The sequence below is a fragment of the Procambarus clarkii genome, chromosome 22 (genome assembly GCF_040958095.1).
Source record: "Procambarus clarkii isolate CNS0578487 chromosome 22, FALCON_Pclarkii_2.0, whole genome shotgun sequence".
NCBI lineage: Eukaryota > Metazoa > Arthropoda > Malacostraca > Decapoda > Cambaridae > Procambarus > Procambarus clarkii.
In genome coordinates this window covers 19,660,978-19,678,133 of record NC_091171.1, presented here as the reverse complement: position 1 = coordinate 19,678,133, position 17,156 = coordinate 19,660,978, and the positions used below count along the sequence as shown (strand labels likewise).

At 55.2% G+C, this 17,156-nt stretch overlaps 2 protein-coding genes across 9 annotated transcripts in view; both read right to left on the bottom strand.

The window, feature by feature from the left end:
* Positions 1 to 17,156, bottom strand: part of LOC123757685 (ceramide synthase 6) — a 103,056-nt gene that overhangs the window by 3,042 nt on the left and 82,858 nt on the right. The gene's annotated exons all lie outside the window — the stretch shown is intronic.
* The window catches only part of LOC123757638 (bifunctional peptidase and arginyl-hydroxylase JMJD5), a 296,441-nt gene that overhangs the window by 197,042 nt on the left and 82,243 nt on the right, over positions 1 to 17,156 (bottom strand). The gene's annotated exons all lie outside the window — the stretch shown is intronic.

Below are 17,156 nucleotides of genomic sequence, written 5' to 3'. Positions count from 1 at the left end.
TTATAACACTGTCATGCACCCGCCCCTCCCCCAACACCCCCCTCCCTCAGGCACCCCCCTACACACCCCTCCCACTTGCATCCACCCCACACACACCCCTCCCTCATGCATCCACCCCCCACACACACCCCTCCCTCATGCATCCACCCCCCCCCCACACACACCCCTCCCTCATGCATCCACCCCCACACACACCCCTCCCTCATGCATCCACCCCTCCCTCATGCATCCACCCCCCACACACACCCCTCCCTCATGCATCCACCCCCCACACACACACCCCTCCGTCATGCATCCACCCCCCACACACACACCCCTCCCTCATGCATCCACCCCCACACACACACCCCTCCCTCATGCATCCACCCCCACACACACACCCCTCCCTCATGCATCCACCCCCACACACACACCCCTCCCTCATGCATCCACCCCCCCACACACACACACCCCTCCCTCATGCATCCACCCCCCCCACACACACCTCCCTCATGCATCTACCCCCTACACACCCCTCCCTCTTGCATCCACCCCCCACACACACACCTCCCTCATGCATCCACCCCACACACACACCCCTCCCTCATGCATCCACCCCCCACACACACACCTCCCTCATGCATCTACCCCCCCACACACCCCTCCCTCTTGCATCCACCCCCCACACACACACACCTCCCTCATGCATCCACCCCACACACACACCCCTCCCTCATGCATCCACCCCCCACACAAACACCCCTCCCTCATGCATCTACCCCCTCACACACCCCTCCCTCTTGCATCCACCCCCCACACACACACCCCTCCCTCATGCATCCACCCCCACACACACCCCTCCCTCATGCATCCACCCCCCACACACACACCTCCCTCATGCATCTACCCCCCCACACACCCCTCCCTCTTGCATCCACCCCCCCACACACACACCCCTCCCTCATGCATCCACCCCCCACACACACACCCCTCCCTCATGCATCCACCCCCCACACACACACCTCCCTCATGCATCTACCCCCCCACACACCCCTCCCTCTTGCATCCACCCCCCCCCACACATACCCCTCCCTCATGCATCCACCCCCACACACACCCCTCCTTCATGCATCCACCCCCACACACACACCCCTCCCTCATGCATCCACCCCCCACACACACACACCCCTCCCTCTTGCATCCACCCCCCACACACACACCCCTCCCTCATGCATCCACCCCCCCACACACACCCCTCCCTCATGCATCCACCCCCACACACACACACCCCACCCTCATGCATCCACCCCCCCCCCACACACACACCCCACCCTCATGCATCCACCCCCACACACACACACCCATCCCTCATGCATCCCCCCACACACACACCCCTCCCTCATGCATCCACCCCCCACACACACCCCTCCCTCATGCAGCCACCCCCACACACACACCCCTCCCTCATGCATCCACCCCCCACACTCACACCCCACCCTCATGCATCCACCCCCCCCACACACACACCCCACCCTCATGCATCCACCCCCACACACACACACCCATCCCTCATGCATCCACCCCCCCACACACACACCCCACCCTCATGCATCCACCCCCCCACACACACACCCCACCCTCATGCATCCACCCCCACACACACACCCCTCCCTCATGCATCCACCCCCCCCACACACACACCCCTCCCTCATGCAGCCACCCCCCCACACACACCCCTCCCTCATGCATCCACCCCCCACACACACCCCTCCCTCATGCAGCCACCCCCACACACACACCCCTCCCTCATGCATCCACCCCCACACACACACCCCTCCCTCATGCATCCACCCCCCCACACACACACCCCACCCTCATGCATCCACCCCCACACACACACACCCATCCCTCATGCATCCCCCCCACACACACACCCCTCCCTCATGCATCCACCACCCACACACACCCCTCCCTCATGCAGCCACCCCCACACACACACCCCTCCCTCATGCATCCACCCCCCACACTCACACCCCACCCTCATGCATCCACCCCCACACTCACACCCCACCCTCATGCATCCACCCCCACACACACACCCCTCCCTCATGCATCCACCCCACACACACACACCCCTCCCTCATGCATCCACCCCCACACACACCCCTCCCTCATGCATCCACCCCCACACACACCCCTCCCTCATGCATCCACCCCCACACACACACACCCTCCCTCATGCATCCACCCCACACACACACACACCCCTCCCTCATGCATCCACCCCCCCACACACACACCCTCCCTCATGCATCCACCCCCACACACACCCCTCCCTCATGCATCCACCCCACACACACACCCCTCCCCCATGCATCCACCCCCACACACACACCCCTCCCTCATGCATCCACCCCCACACACACACCCCTCCCTCATGCATCCACCCCCACACACACACCCCTCCGTCATGCATCCACCCCCACACACACACCCCCTCCCTCATGCATCCACCCCCACACACACACACACCCTCCCTCATGCATCCACCCCCCTACACACACCCCCCTCCCTCATGCATCCACCCCACACACACACACCCCTCCCTCATGCATCCACACCCACACACACCCCTCCCTCATGCATCCACACCCACACACACCCCTCCCTCATGCATCCACCCACACACACACCCCTCCCTCATGCATCCACCCCATACACACACCCCTCCCTCATACATCCACCCCCACACACACCCCTCCCTCATACAACCACCCCCACCCACACCCCTCCCTCATGCATCCACCCACACACACACCCCTCCCTCATGCATCCACCCCACACACACACCCCTCCCTCATGCATCCACCCCCACACACACACCTCCCTCATGCATCCACCCCCACACACACACCTCCCTCATGCATCCACCCCCACACACACACCCCCTCATGCATCCACCCACACACACACCCCTCCCTCATGCATCCACCCCACACACACACCCCTCCCTCATGCATCCACCCCCACACACACCCCTCCCTCATGCATCCACCCCTCCCTCATGCATCCACCCCCCACACACACCCCTCCCTCATGCATCCACCCCCCACACACACACCCCTCCCTCATGCATCCACCCCCCACACACACACCCCTCCCTCATGCATCCACCCCCACACACACACCCCTCCCTCATGCATCCACCCCCACACACACACCCCTCCCTCATGCATCCACCCCCACACACACACCCCTCCCTCATGCATCCACCCCCCCACACACACACCCCTCCCTCATGCATCCACCCCCCCCCCCACACACACCTCCCTCATGCATCTACCCCCTACACACCCCTCCCTCTTGCATCCACCCCCCACACACACACCTCCCTCATGCATCCACCCCACACACACACCCCTCCCTCATGCATCCACCCCCCACACACACACCTCCCTCATGCATCTACCCCCCCACACACCCCTCCCTCTTGCATCCACCCCCCACACACACACACCTCCCTCATGCATCCACCCCACACACACACCCCTCCCTCATGCATCCACCCCCCACACAAACACCCCTCCCTCATGCATCTACCCCCTCACACACCCCTCCCTCTTGCATCCACCCCCCACACACACACCCCTCCCTCATGCATCCACCCCCACACACACCCCTCCCTCATGCATCCACCCCCCACACACACACCTCCCTCATGCATCTACCCCCCCACACACCCCTCCCTCTTGCATCCACCCCCCCACACACACACCCCTCCCTCATGCATCCACCCCCCACACACACACCCCTCCCTCATGCATCCACCCCCCACACACACACCTCCCTCATGCATCTACCCCCCCACACACCCCTCCCTCTTGCATCCACCCCCCCCCACACATACCCCTCCCTCATGCATCCACCCCCACACACACCCCTCCTTCATGCATCCACCCCCACACACACACCCCTCCCTCATGCATCCACCCCCCACACACACACCCCTCCCTCTTGCATCCACCCCCCACACACACACCCCTCCCTCATGCATCCACCCCCACACACACACCCCTCCCTCATGCATCCACCCCCACACACACACACCCCACCCTCATGCATCCACCCCCCCCACACACACACCCCACCCTCATGCATCCACCCCCACACACACACACCCATCCCTCATGCATCCCCCCACACACACACCCCTCCCTCATGCATCCACCCCCCACACACACCCCTCCCTCATGCAGCCACCCCCACACACACACCCCTCCCTCATGCATCCACCCCCCACACTCACACCCCACCCTCATGCATCCACCCCCCCCACACACACACCCCACCCTCATGCATCCACCCCCACACACACACACCCATCCCTCATGCATCCACCCCCACACACACACACCCCACCCTCATGCATCCACCCCCCCACACACACACCCCACCCTCATGCATCCACCCCCACACACACACCCCTCCCTCATGCATCCACCCCCACACACACACACCCCTCCCTCATGCAGCCACCCCCCCACACACACCCCTCCCTCATGCATCCACCCCCCACACACACCCCTCCCTCATGCAGCCACCCCCACACACACACCCCTCCCTCATGCATCCACCCCCACACACACACCCCTCCCTCATGCATCCACCCCCCCACACACACACCCCACCCTCATGCATCCACCCCCACACACACACACCCATCCCTCATGCATCCCCCCCACACACACACCCCTCCCTCATGCATCCACCACCCACACACACCCCTCCCTCATGCAGCCACCCCCACACACACACCCCTCCCTCATGCATCCACCCCCCACACTCACACCCCACCCTCATGCATCCACCCCCACACTCACACCCCACCCTCATGCATCCACCCCCACACACACACCCCTCCCTCATGCATCCACCCCACACACACACACCCCTCCCTCATGCATCCACCCCCACACACACCCCTCCCTCATGCATCCACCCCCACACACACCCCTCCCTCATGCATCCACCCCCCCACACACACACCCTCCCTCATGCATCCACCCCACACACACACACACCCCTCCCTCATGCATCCACCCCCCCACACACACACCCTCCCTCATGCATCCACCCCCACACACACCCCTCCCTCATGCATCCACCCCACACACACACCCCTCCCCCATGCATCCACCCCCACACACACACACCTCCCTCATGCATCCACCCCCACACACACACCCCTACCTCATGCATCCACCCCCACACACACACACCTCCCTCATGCATCCACCCCCACACACACACCCCTCCCTCATGCATCCACCCCCACACACACACCCCTCCCTCATGCATCCACACCCACACACACACCCCTCCCTCATGCATCCACACCCACACACACACCCCTCCCTCATGCATCCACACCCACACACACCCCTCCCTCATGCATCCATCCCCACACACACACCCCTCCCTCATGCATCCACCCCCACACACACCCCTCCCTCATACATCCACCCCCACCCCTCCTTCATGCATCCATCCCCCACACACACACCCCTCCCTCATACATCCACCCCAACATACACCCCTCCCTCGTGCATCCCCCCCCCACACACACCCCTCCCTCATGCATCCACCCCCACACACACACCTCCCTCATGCATCCACCCCCACACACACACCCCTCCCTCATGCATCCACCCCCCCACACACACCCCTCCCTCATGCATCCACCCCCACACACACACCCCTCCCTCATGCATCCACCCACACACCCCTCCCTCATGCATCCACCCCCACACCCCTCCCTCATGCATCCACCCCCACACCCCTCCCTCATGAATCCACCCCCACACCCCTCCCTCATGCATCCACCCCCACACACACACCCCTCCCTCATGCATCCACACCCACACACACACCCCTCCCTCATGCATCCACACCCACACACACCCCTCCCTCATGCATCCATCCCCACACACACACCCCTCCCTCATGCATCCACCCCCACACACACCCCTCCCTCATACATCCACCCCCACCCCTCCTTCATGCATCCATCCCCCACACACACACCCCTCCCTCATACATCCACCCCAACATACACCCCTCCCTCGTGCATCCCCCCCCACACACACCCCTCCCTCATGCATCCACCCCCACACACACCCCTCCCTCATGCATCCACCCCCACACACACACCCCTCCCTCATGCATCCACCCCCCACACACACACCCCTCCCTCATGCATCCACCCCCCACACACACACCCCTCCCTCATGCATCCACCCCCCCACACACACCCCTCCCTCATGCATCCACACCCACACACACACCCCCTCCCTCATGCATCCACCCCCACACACACACCCCTCCCTCATGCATCCACCCCCACACACACACCCCTCCCTCATGCATCCACCCCCACACACACACCCCTCCCTCATGCATCCACACCCACACACATACCTCCCTCATGCATCCACCCCCACACACACACCCCTCCCTCATGCATCCACCCCCACACACACACCCCTCCCTCATGCATCCACCCCCACACACACACCCCTTCCTCATGCATCCACACCCACACACATACCTCCCTCATGCATCCACCCCCACACCCTCATGCATCCACCCCCACACACACACCCCTCCCTCATGCATCCACCCCCACACACACACCCCTCCCTCATGCATCCACCCCCACACACACACCCCTCCCTCATGCATCCACCCCCACACACACACCCCTCCCTCATGCATCCACCCCCACACACACACCCCTCCCTCATGCATCCACCCCCACACACACACACCTCCCTCATGCATCCACACCCACACCCCTCCCTCATGCATCCACCCCCACACACCTCCCTCATGCATCCACCCCCACACACACACCTCCCTCATGCATCCACCCCCACACACCCCCCTCCCTCATGCATCCACCCCCACACACACACCCCTCCCTCATGCATCCACCCCCACACACACACCCCTCCCTCATGCATCCACCCCCACACACACACCCCTCCCTCATGCATCCACCCCCACACACACACACCTCCCTCATGCATCCACCCCCACACACACACCTCCCTCATGCATCCACACCCACACCCCTCCCTCATGCATCCACCCCCACACACCTCCCTCATGCATCCACCCCCACACACACACCTCCCTCATGCATCCACCCCCACACACACCCCTCCCTCATGCATCCACCCCCACACATACACCCCTCCCTCATGCATCCACCCCCACACACACACCCCCTCCCTCATGCATCCACCCCACACACACACCCCCTCCCTCATGCATCCACCCCCCCACACACACACACACACCCTCCCTCATGCATCCACCCCCACACACATACCTCCCTCATGCATCCACCCCCATACACACCCCTCCCTCATGCATCCACCCCCACACACACACCCCCTCCCTCATGCATCCACCCCCACACACACCCCTCCCTCATGCATCCACCCCCACACACACACCCCTCCCTCATGCATCCACCCCCACACACACACCACCTCCCTCATGCATCCACCCCCACACACACACACCCCCTCCCTCATGCATCCACCCCCTCCAACACACACACACACACACACACACACACACACACACACCCTCCCTCATGCATCCACCCCCACACACATACCTCCCTCATGCATCCACCCCCATACACACCCCTCCCTCATGCATCCACCCCCACACACACACCCCCTCCCTCATGCATCCACCCCCACACACACACCCCTCCCTCATGCATCCACCCCCACACACACACCCCCTCCCTCATGCATCCACCCCCACACACACACACACCCTCCCTCATGCATCCACCCCCTCCAACACACACACACACACACACACACACACACACACACACACACACACACACACACACACACACACACACAGTGTCCAGTCCCCGTGTGTAGTAATTTGTCATACATCCTGGAGTATGTACCGCGTCCAGTACATTCCCCCATGGTGTATAACAAATTGCTGGTAACAGGTGAACTGCCAAAAATTTGGAAGACAGCAAATGAAGTCCCGATATTCAAGAAGGCATTGAACTACAGGCCAGTGTCCCTAACTTGCATATAATGCAAGTTGATGGAGATGATTGTGCGAAAAACGCTAGTGGAACATCTGGAGCGAAAGAACTTTGTAACACAGCATCAGCATGGGTTCAGGGATGGCAAATTATGCCTCACAGGATTAATTGAATTCTACGACCAGGCAAGAAAGAGAGGGGCTGGACAGACTGTATATTTTTTGGACTGCCAGAAAGCCTTTTCTGGCAATAAAAGAAAAAAATAAGAGACTAGTACACAAGGTGGAGATGCAGGTTGGAGTGAAAGGGAAAGTGTGTACACCATTGGATAAGGGAGTACCTAAACAACAGAAGACAGCGAGTGATTGTGAGGGTGAGGTCTCAGAGTGGCAAGGCGTCACCAGTGGAGTCCCACAGGGATCAGTCCTTGGACCTATACTGTTTCTGTTATACTTAAATGATCATATATGTAAATGATCTCCCAGAGGGAATAGACTCGTTCCTCTCAATGTTTGCTGACGAGGCAAAAATTATGAAATTTTTTAGGATTAGACAGAGGATTAAGATAGAAGAACATAATATGAGGCTACAAGATGACCTAGACAAACTGAAGGAATGGTCTAACAAATGGCTACTGAAGTTCAAACCCCAAGTATATGTAAGGTAATGAAACTAGGTGGATGAAATAGGAGGCCAGACACAGGATACCGAATGGGAGATGAAGTCCTTCACGAAACGGACAGAGAGAAAGATCTAGAAGTTGATATCACGCCAAACTTGTCTCCTGAACCTCACAGTAAGACAACAATAATGCCCGTATGCAAGGGTGGCTAACATCAGACCAGCCTTCAGGAACCTGTGTAAGGAATCCTTCAGAACCTTGTACACCACTCATGTCAGTAAGTGCAATAGGGTTAAACGTATAAGTCATTTAAGCTGAAATTCGATTCCAAAGTTTACATAAAAATATGAATGAGATTTAAATACAAATATGACAAAATCACGAGAAATGGGTCATTGCATTAATCTAAGAACGGTCGGAAGGCGGAACCAGGAGCCTATAGCTACTAGTCCCGCCTCCTGTACCCTGTAGGGTATAGGAGGGATTACCCTCTTAGCTCCTCCTATACCCAGAAAGCACATCTAGGTGAGCACCAGCTTAATATAGTGGTGCATAACACACGAGGAGGAGGTGTCGGGTTGCCTGAACTTGTCCAGGACTGGAGGCTGGCAGGTGGCAGGTGTATATACGTGCACTCGCATCACATCTCTTGGAGGCGTGCTGGTACATGCCTCTCGTGGGGCTGACGTGGCCACACCGACCTCAACCACACCTACACCACACCTACACCTACACCACTACCACACCTACACCACTACCACACCTACACCACACCTACACCTACACCACTACCACACCTACACCACTACCACACCTACACCACTACCACACCTACACCTACACCACTACCACACCTACACCACTACCACACCTACACCACTACCACACCTACACCACTACCACACCTACACCACTACCACACCTACACCACACCTACACCACACCTACACCACTACCACACCTACACCACTACCACACCTACATCACACCTACACCTACACCACTACCACACCAACACCACTACCACACCTACACCACTACCACACCTACACCACACCTACACCTACACCACTACCACACCTACACCACTACCACACGTACACCACACCTACACCACTACCACACCTACACCACTACCACACCTACACCACTACCACACCTACACCACACCTACACCTACACCACTACCACACCTACACCACTACCACACCTACACCACTACCACACCTACACCACTACCACACCTACACCACTACCACACCTACACCACACCTACACCACTACCACACCTACACCACTACCACACCTACACCACACCTACACCTACACCACTACCACACCTACACCACACCTACACCTACACCACTACCACACCTACACCACTACCACACCTACACCACTACCACACCTACACCACACCTACACCTACACCACTACCACACCTACACCACTACCACACCTACACCTACACCACTACCACACCTACACCACTACCACACCTACACCACTACCACACCACTACCACACCTACACCACTACCACACCCACACCACACCTACACCACTACCTCACCACACCTACACCACTACCACACCTACACCACTACCACACCTACACCACTACCACACCTACACCACTACCACACCCACACCACACCTACACCACTACCACACCACACCTACACCACTACCACACCTACACCACTACCACACCCACACCACTACCACACCCACACCACTACCACACCTACACCACTACCACACCCACACCACACCTACACCACTACCACACCTACACCACTACCACACCTACACCGCTACCACACCTACACCACTACCACACCTACACCACTACCACACCCACACCACACCTACACCACTACCACACCACACCTACACCACTACCACACCTACACCACTACCACATCTACACCACTACCACACCTACACCACTACCACACCCACACCACACCTACACCACTACCACACCACACCTACACCACTACCACACCTACACCACTACCACACCTACACCACTACCACACCTACACCACTACCCCACCTACACCACTACCACACCCACACCTTCCCCACACCCACACCTTCCCCACACCCACACCTCCTCCCCCACACCCACACCTCCTCCCCCACACCCACACCTCCTCCCCAACACCCACACCTCCTCCCCAACACCCACACCTCCTCCCCCACACCCACACCTCCTCCCCCACACCCACACCTCCTCCCCACACCCACACCACCTCCCCCACACCCACACCTCCTCCCCACACCCACACCTCCTCCCCACACCCACACCTCCTCCCCCACACCTCCCCCCCACACCTCCCCCCCACACCCACACCTCCTCCCCCACACCTCCCCCACACCCACACCTCCCCCACACCCACACCTCCTCCCCACACCCACACCTCCTCCCCACACCCACACCTCCCCCACACCCCAGTAGTCCACTAAGGCCAGCATTAAGGATGAATGGTTCCAGTGTTAAAGAATGCTGAAGGTCCTATTTATTATTCAGGATGCCAATACAGGAGAAAGACACGGAGGTAGAGTCACTAAGACACGGAGGTAGAGTCACTAAGACACGGAGGTAGAGTCACTAAGACACGGAGGTAGAGTCACTAAGACACGGAGGTAGAGTCACTAAGACACGGAGGTAGAGCCACTAAGACACGGGGGTAGAGTCACTAAGACACGGAGGTAGAGCCACTAAGACACGGGGGTAGAGTCACTAAGACACAGAGGTAGAGTCACTAAGACACGGAGGTAAAGCCACTAAGGAGTTTGTGGAGAGATCAGTGACGTAAAGAAACAGCGAGGTGAAAACCTGTTAAGGTACGGTTGTGTGGCCAATACGTCCCCCTGGCCAATATTTCCTCTGACCAGGACGTCTCCTGGCCAGGACGTCTCCTGGCCAGGACGTCTCCTGGCCAGGACGTCCCCCTGGCTAGGACGTCCCCCTGGCCAGAAACGTGCCTCATTCCCGTGTTGGTGAGTGAAGGAAGGCTATGAGAATATAGCTCACAAGTTAGATAGTAAATAATGTGTTACTCATAGCAGCTAACCTTCTAGCTATTCAACGTTTGCGGATTACGTTATGAAGAGCAGGGGGGAAATTTGACTGAGGAATTCGCTTCTGGGAGATTAGATAGACACAAATGGCTACACCGGCGGCGGCATCTGTGATCTGATGGGAAGCCCGACTACAAGGTCTGGGATGAAAGCAAAACTCGGCTGCCCTGTCTGATTAAAAGGTCCAAACAATGCTCAATTTCAATTAACATAGGACGAGAAAGGTTAACGGCTTCAAGGCTATGAAAGCATTGTGAAAATCAATTATAATCTCCAACTATCAGTAATAAATCAAAATTGTCACTGGTGGAAAGCTGTACATAAATGATTTACCTGAAAAAAAAGGAAAAAAGTTAAATCTATCAGTAGTGTGAATGGGGGTAGAATTTTTCAAAGAAACAGAATATGAGGAGTGTAGAGGAATATAATTAAGCTATCACTGTATAGATTTTTCCCAGTGGAAACTGCCCAGAGATAAGGCCAGGACAATATGTGAGGACACACCACTGAGTGTGTCCTCAGCACTGTGAGGACACACTCACCACTGTGAGGAGCCAGTGCTGAGTGTGTTCTGAACACAGAACCCCGTCAAGCAGATAAGAAAGTCTTAGTGCATTCAGTTCTCTGTTGTCGGACACGTCAGCAGGTGTTAAATATCAACCCCAAGACTTTTGCATTTTATACAAGTAATTATCAAATGAAAGCACCAAGCCCGGAGGAGTATTATCAGTAGGCATCCATCAGTCTCAGGAGACTATGGAGTTGCGCTCTGATGTCGGCCTGGTCTGGAGTGGCGTCACCAGGGCGCAAAGCTAGGGTAGGTTGATTCGGGGGAGAAGCTGCTACCCAGGCAGCAGGTCCCCCCTCTCCACGGCGCCGAAAGTCTCCAATGGAAAGGCAAAAACCAATACGATTGGTTCCAGTGCCGTCGCAGGAACAGTGAACTTCGGAGTTGACCTCGAAGTTGGTGAAAGAAGGCACATGGACTCCAAGCCCGGAGACCGCCATGGTCGGGGCCGGAGAAGAACCACCCCAGCAAGGGCAAGAACAACCCTTGCCTCCTGAAGCAGAGTCTGGGCCGCACGAGCCCCAGGAGATGCACTTCCCAGTCCCGCACCTACGGGTGCGGGACTTAATCTTTATCAATCAATCAAGGAGGGCTTGAACTAAGTGTACATGAACAGACGTGGGAGTGTGTTTGGACACACGGGAGACACATTCACCTGTGTAGTAACGAAGGACCAGGAGGGCCGTCCAGAGTTATTGTACTCCATACCGGTGTAGTGTTGTGTGTTGACTAGGTCAATTGTTGTGGCATTCCCCCATGTCCACATGTGAAGTCCATTTCAGGAGATCCAGTTCCAGTCATCAGATTTACCGTAGTGTAACTGTTGTAACACCGGGAGACTTCCTGGCTTACGATACTGAGGAGTGTTACCAGTGTGTGTTTATTTACAAGTGTATTGTGTGTTCCTAGGCTGTGACAAGTGTAATTTATATATGTATATACGTAGCTGACCAGTTTAACGTGACTTTGTGGTGAGGAGTGAGTAACGCCGCTGTCGGGAATGACAGCTCTATCGAGTAGCGGAAATTCACGGGAGTAATTATGAGTCCGTGGGATCCCTAATCACTTGCCCAAGATGATTAGGAGAGCGAGCATGTCCTTACTGTTCCACATAGCGGTTAATAGCAGTGCTACAGGTGAGGTCAGTGGCTACGATATATAATTATAGTGTCACCAGCAGTGTGTGTCATTACTGTGGTTTCAGTAATTGTCATTGCAAGTGAGTTGCAATGGTTGGGCCGTGATCCTAATTAAGTGCTATTAGATCACCGAGTGTTGTGTTACTGTGTCGTGGGTGAACTCGGCCGTGTGACGAGTTCACCCACGACAGGGTGTAAATTTGATTGCCATCGAAGTCAAAGGATTCAGTGAGGGTTAATTAGCCAAGGGTAATTAAGGTCACGTCACCAAGGGAACACCTATTGCTTGAGAGGTACTGTCGTGCACGACACCTTGAGTAACGTTGAGATGTTTGGGTTAATTTATCTTTCCAAGGGACAGCTGGATTGGTCGGTCAAGGGATTGGGGCCAATCAGCCACTTCAGGCGAAGTCAGACAGTGACGTAGGAATTCTGGTAGGACGGAAGGCTTGCATTAAGTACTGTCTGTTGCACAGTATCTGTCAGTTGGACAGGTAATTAAGGATTCACGGTAGTCAAGGTACTTTAACTCCGACCAGGGTTTGATCGACTCACACGAAGGCTACATTGTTTGCATTAACGTAACGTCTGTTATTAAGTGTCTGTCAGTTGGACAGGTAATTTGATTGACTCTTGGGAGAGTAAAGTCATTGTTAAGTCACGCAGACGTAGTGATTAGTTATCGGTCCGTGGGATAGTTAACTAGTCACCTGAGTTAATAGGGGTATGTAGGACCCCAGAGGGAATTCACTATGTTCATGTTATATCTACTGAGCCAGTGTGTAAGGTAATGTATTCGTATAATTAATTTTTGATCGTCGAAATAGTAATTAATTCCTCGGGACACTTAAGGGTAATTGCCGTCCTCGCAGCATTTTGGACATAGTATTGTAGTAAACTATCGAGAGAGCGATAGTATCCGATAACGTAACTCGCGCTGGGATTAATTAGCTGTCCGTAGTATAGTAATTAAGGGAGTATTCATTGAACGCTTGACGGGTCAAGTGTCTGTAAAATTTCGAGTTACGAGTGACAGTTGTGACGGCAGTGACTTGTCTGTGGGAGACACGGTTAAGAATGTGTAAATATTTCATTCAAAATGATCTGCTACCAGAAATTTTAGCCAAATATCTCCAGTTTGCTAACTGTAGGTAGTAACCGAGTGATTGTAACCTATCCACCGCTGCCCACTGGATGGGGGGGGGGGTGTGTGCAGGACAAACATATAAACTGTGACACTAACTCACCACATATGTCAGTTGCTTAATTTAGAACCTGTACTTGAGGTCGATCTCGAACCCATTGTTGATGTGATGACTTATATTGAATTTTGTAACTAGCTCATCAAGATTGTAACTTGCTTAGCTAAATGAATTGTGGGGTTCAGTCCCTGAGCCCATTATGTGCCTCTGTAACCCTTTCCACTACCGCCCACAAGATGGGTATGGGGTGCATAATAAATGAACTAAACTAACTGTAGGAGACACGATTAAGTTAACGTAGTGTTGTTGGTAACTTCTGTTGGCAGTGAATTAACGTAATTGTTACATCAGTATTAACGGGTTGCAATTAGTCATTGATTGTTGATCGTCCAAGTGACGAAGTGTTAACGTCAGAGTTTAATAAGGAGGGTTACTGGAGTTGCCAGGAGCCCCCTAGTCACTGTTGCATCACTGAAGGCTACTAGTTTGATTGCTGTGCAACTGCTATGGACAGGTAATTGTCCAGGTATGCAGGAAGGGCTGCAGAGAGCGTAAAGCAACTTATACGAGTTTACTGGAGACTTGTTTCCTAACCATCTTGTTGTTGCAATTTGTGATTACGGACTTATCTTATTGTATCTTATTGCTTGATTGCATCCGCTGTGAGCACTCAGTACTGTTCAAGTTAGTTCATATTCCGGCCAACGCGATGGCAGGATCCTGTGATTATACTCGGGCTGGTGTCTAGCTGTCGTAAAGGCGTCACAAGGAGGACTCGAGTAACGTCACTGATATTATTCTTGTTGTAGCAGTGAGTACTTGTTGAATAAACTGTTGTTAAGTTGAACGCTGTCTTTTGTTACACCCCCACAGTATTGGTGACTTACTTATGTTCTGCCACGCTACCTGAAGTTATTGTTATTAATCTAAGACTGCTTCTTGAGCCTCGAGATGACTTCATAGACACAACAAAACTAAATATTGTTGAGAGACCCCGTGACCTGCCTGTAAGATTGCCTGTCACTCAATGATGGAGGTCGACGAACTAGTGTAAGAAATTTCAAACTTTTGAGGTCTCGGCGTTTGCTGGCGTCTTCATAATGTTTCTATGGTCTCTAGAGGGTCACTGAGTTGCTTACTACACTGAACGTGTTAGGTAAGCAGTCCCTTCCTCAGGAGGCCCATCTACACATTCAGTTAAAAGTTAATGGATGTATTAGAATTTATTTCAAATTATGAAAAATCTCACTCCACAACAGCGAGGGAGGGGAGGGGGGGGGGGGGCACGGCAGCAGGGAACAGCACGAGGAGAAAGGTTACAGGAGGCAAGTGATCCTAAGTGTAAAATTATACCACTCCCTAATAGCACCAAATATGCCCCCCCCCTCCCCGACCCCTTCACCTCTGCCCCCAACACACCTAGCACCCCCCACATACTACCCCCCGCCCCCCACACACACAGGCGGCCATGGGAGGGGGCTGTGGCTAAATAGACAGCGCTTGGGACTCGTAATCCTAGGGTCCGGGTTCGATCCCGGCCGCCGGCGGGAACACATGGGCAGTGTGTTTCCCTCTCCTCTTTTCAGAGGGGTGTTTCCCACCCCTCTCTTTCTTGCCTGATTTTTGTTGCCTGGTCGTAGAATTCAATTAATCCTGTGAGGATTAATTGAATCCTCACACATAAACACAATTGTGTGTGTGTGTGTGTGTGTGTGTGTGTGTGTGTGTGTGTGTGTGTGTGTGTGTGTGTGTGTGTGAGTAAACAAAACAAAATCAGTTGGTTGATATTTGAGACGCGGGCCCAAAGAGCCAGAGCTCAACCCTTGCAAGCACAACTAGGTGAGTAGACACCCAGAGCCCCACCACCCACACAAAGCAACCCACCATCCACACCCACAAACCCAACACCCCAATACCCACACCCAGCACTCCACCACTCACACCAAGGGGGCCTGGTAGCCTGGTGGATAGCGCACAGGACTCGAAATTCTGTGGCGCGGGTTCGATTCCCGCACCAGGCAGAAACAAATGGGCAAAGTTTCTTTCACCCTGAATGCCCCCCTGTTACCTAGCAGTAAATATGTACCTGGGAGTTAGTCAGCTGTCATGGGCTGCTTTCTAGGGTGTGTGTGTGTGTGTGGTGTGGGAAAAAAAGGTTAGTAAACAGTTGATTGACAGTTGAGAGGCGGGCCGAAAGAGCAAAGCTCAACCCCCGCAAACACAACACAACTAGGTGAATACAACTAGGTGAATACACACAAAGTGAACTTCAAGGTAATGTACTCAAACAATCAAGGGTCATAACAAATGCTATGTTTCCAAATGACTACTATATAGTAAGGAGAGAGGGAAGGGAGAGGAGGATGAGAACTGGCCCTGCTCAAGGAAGGACTGGAGTTTCGAAGAGATGGAAATTCCGGGATCTCTGTGAAGGATTCAGAGATTACATAACATGAACTATGACA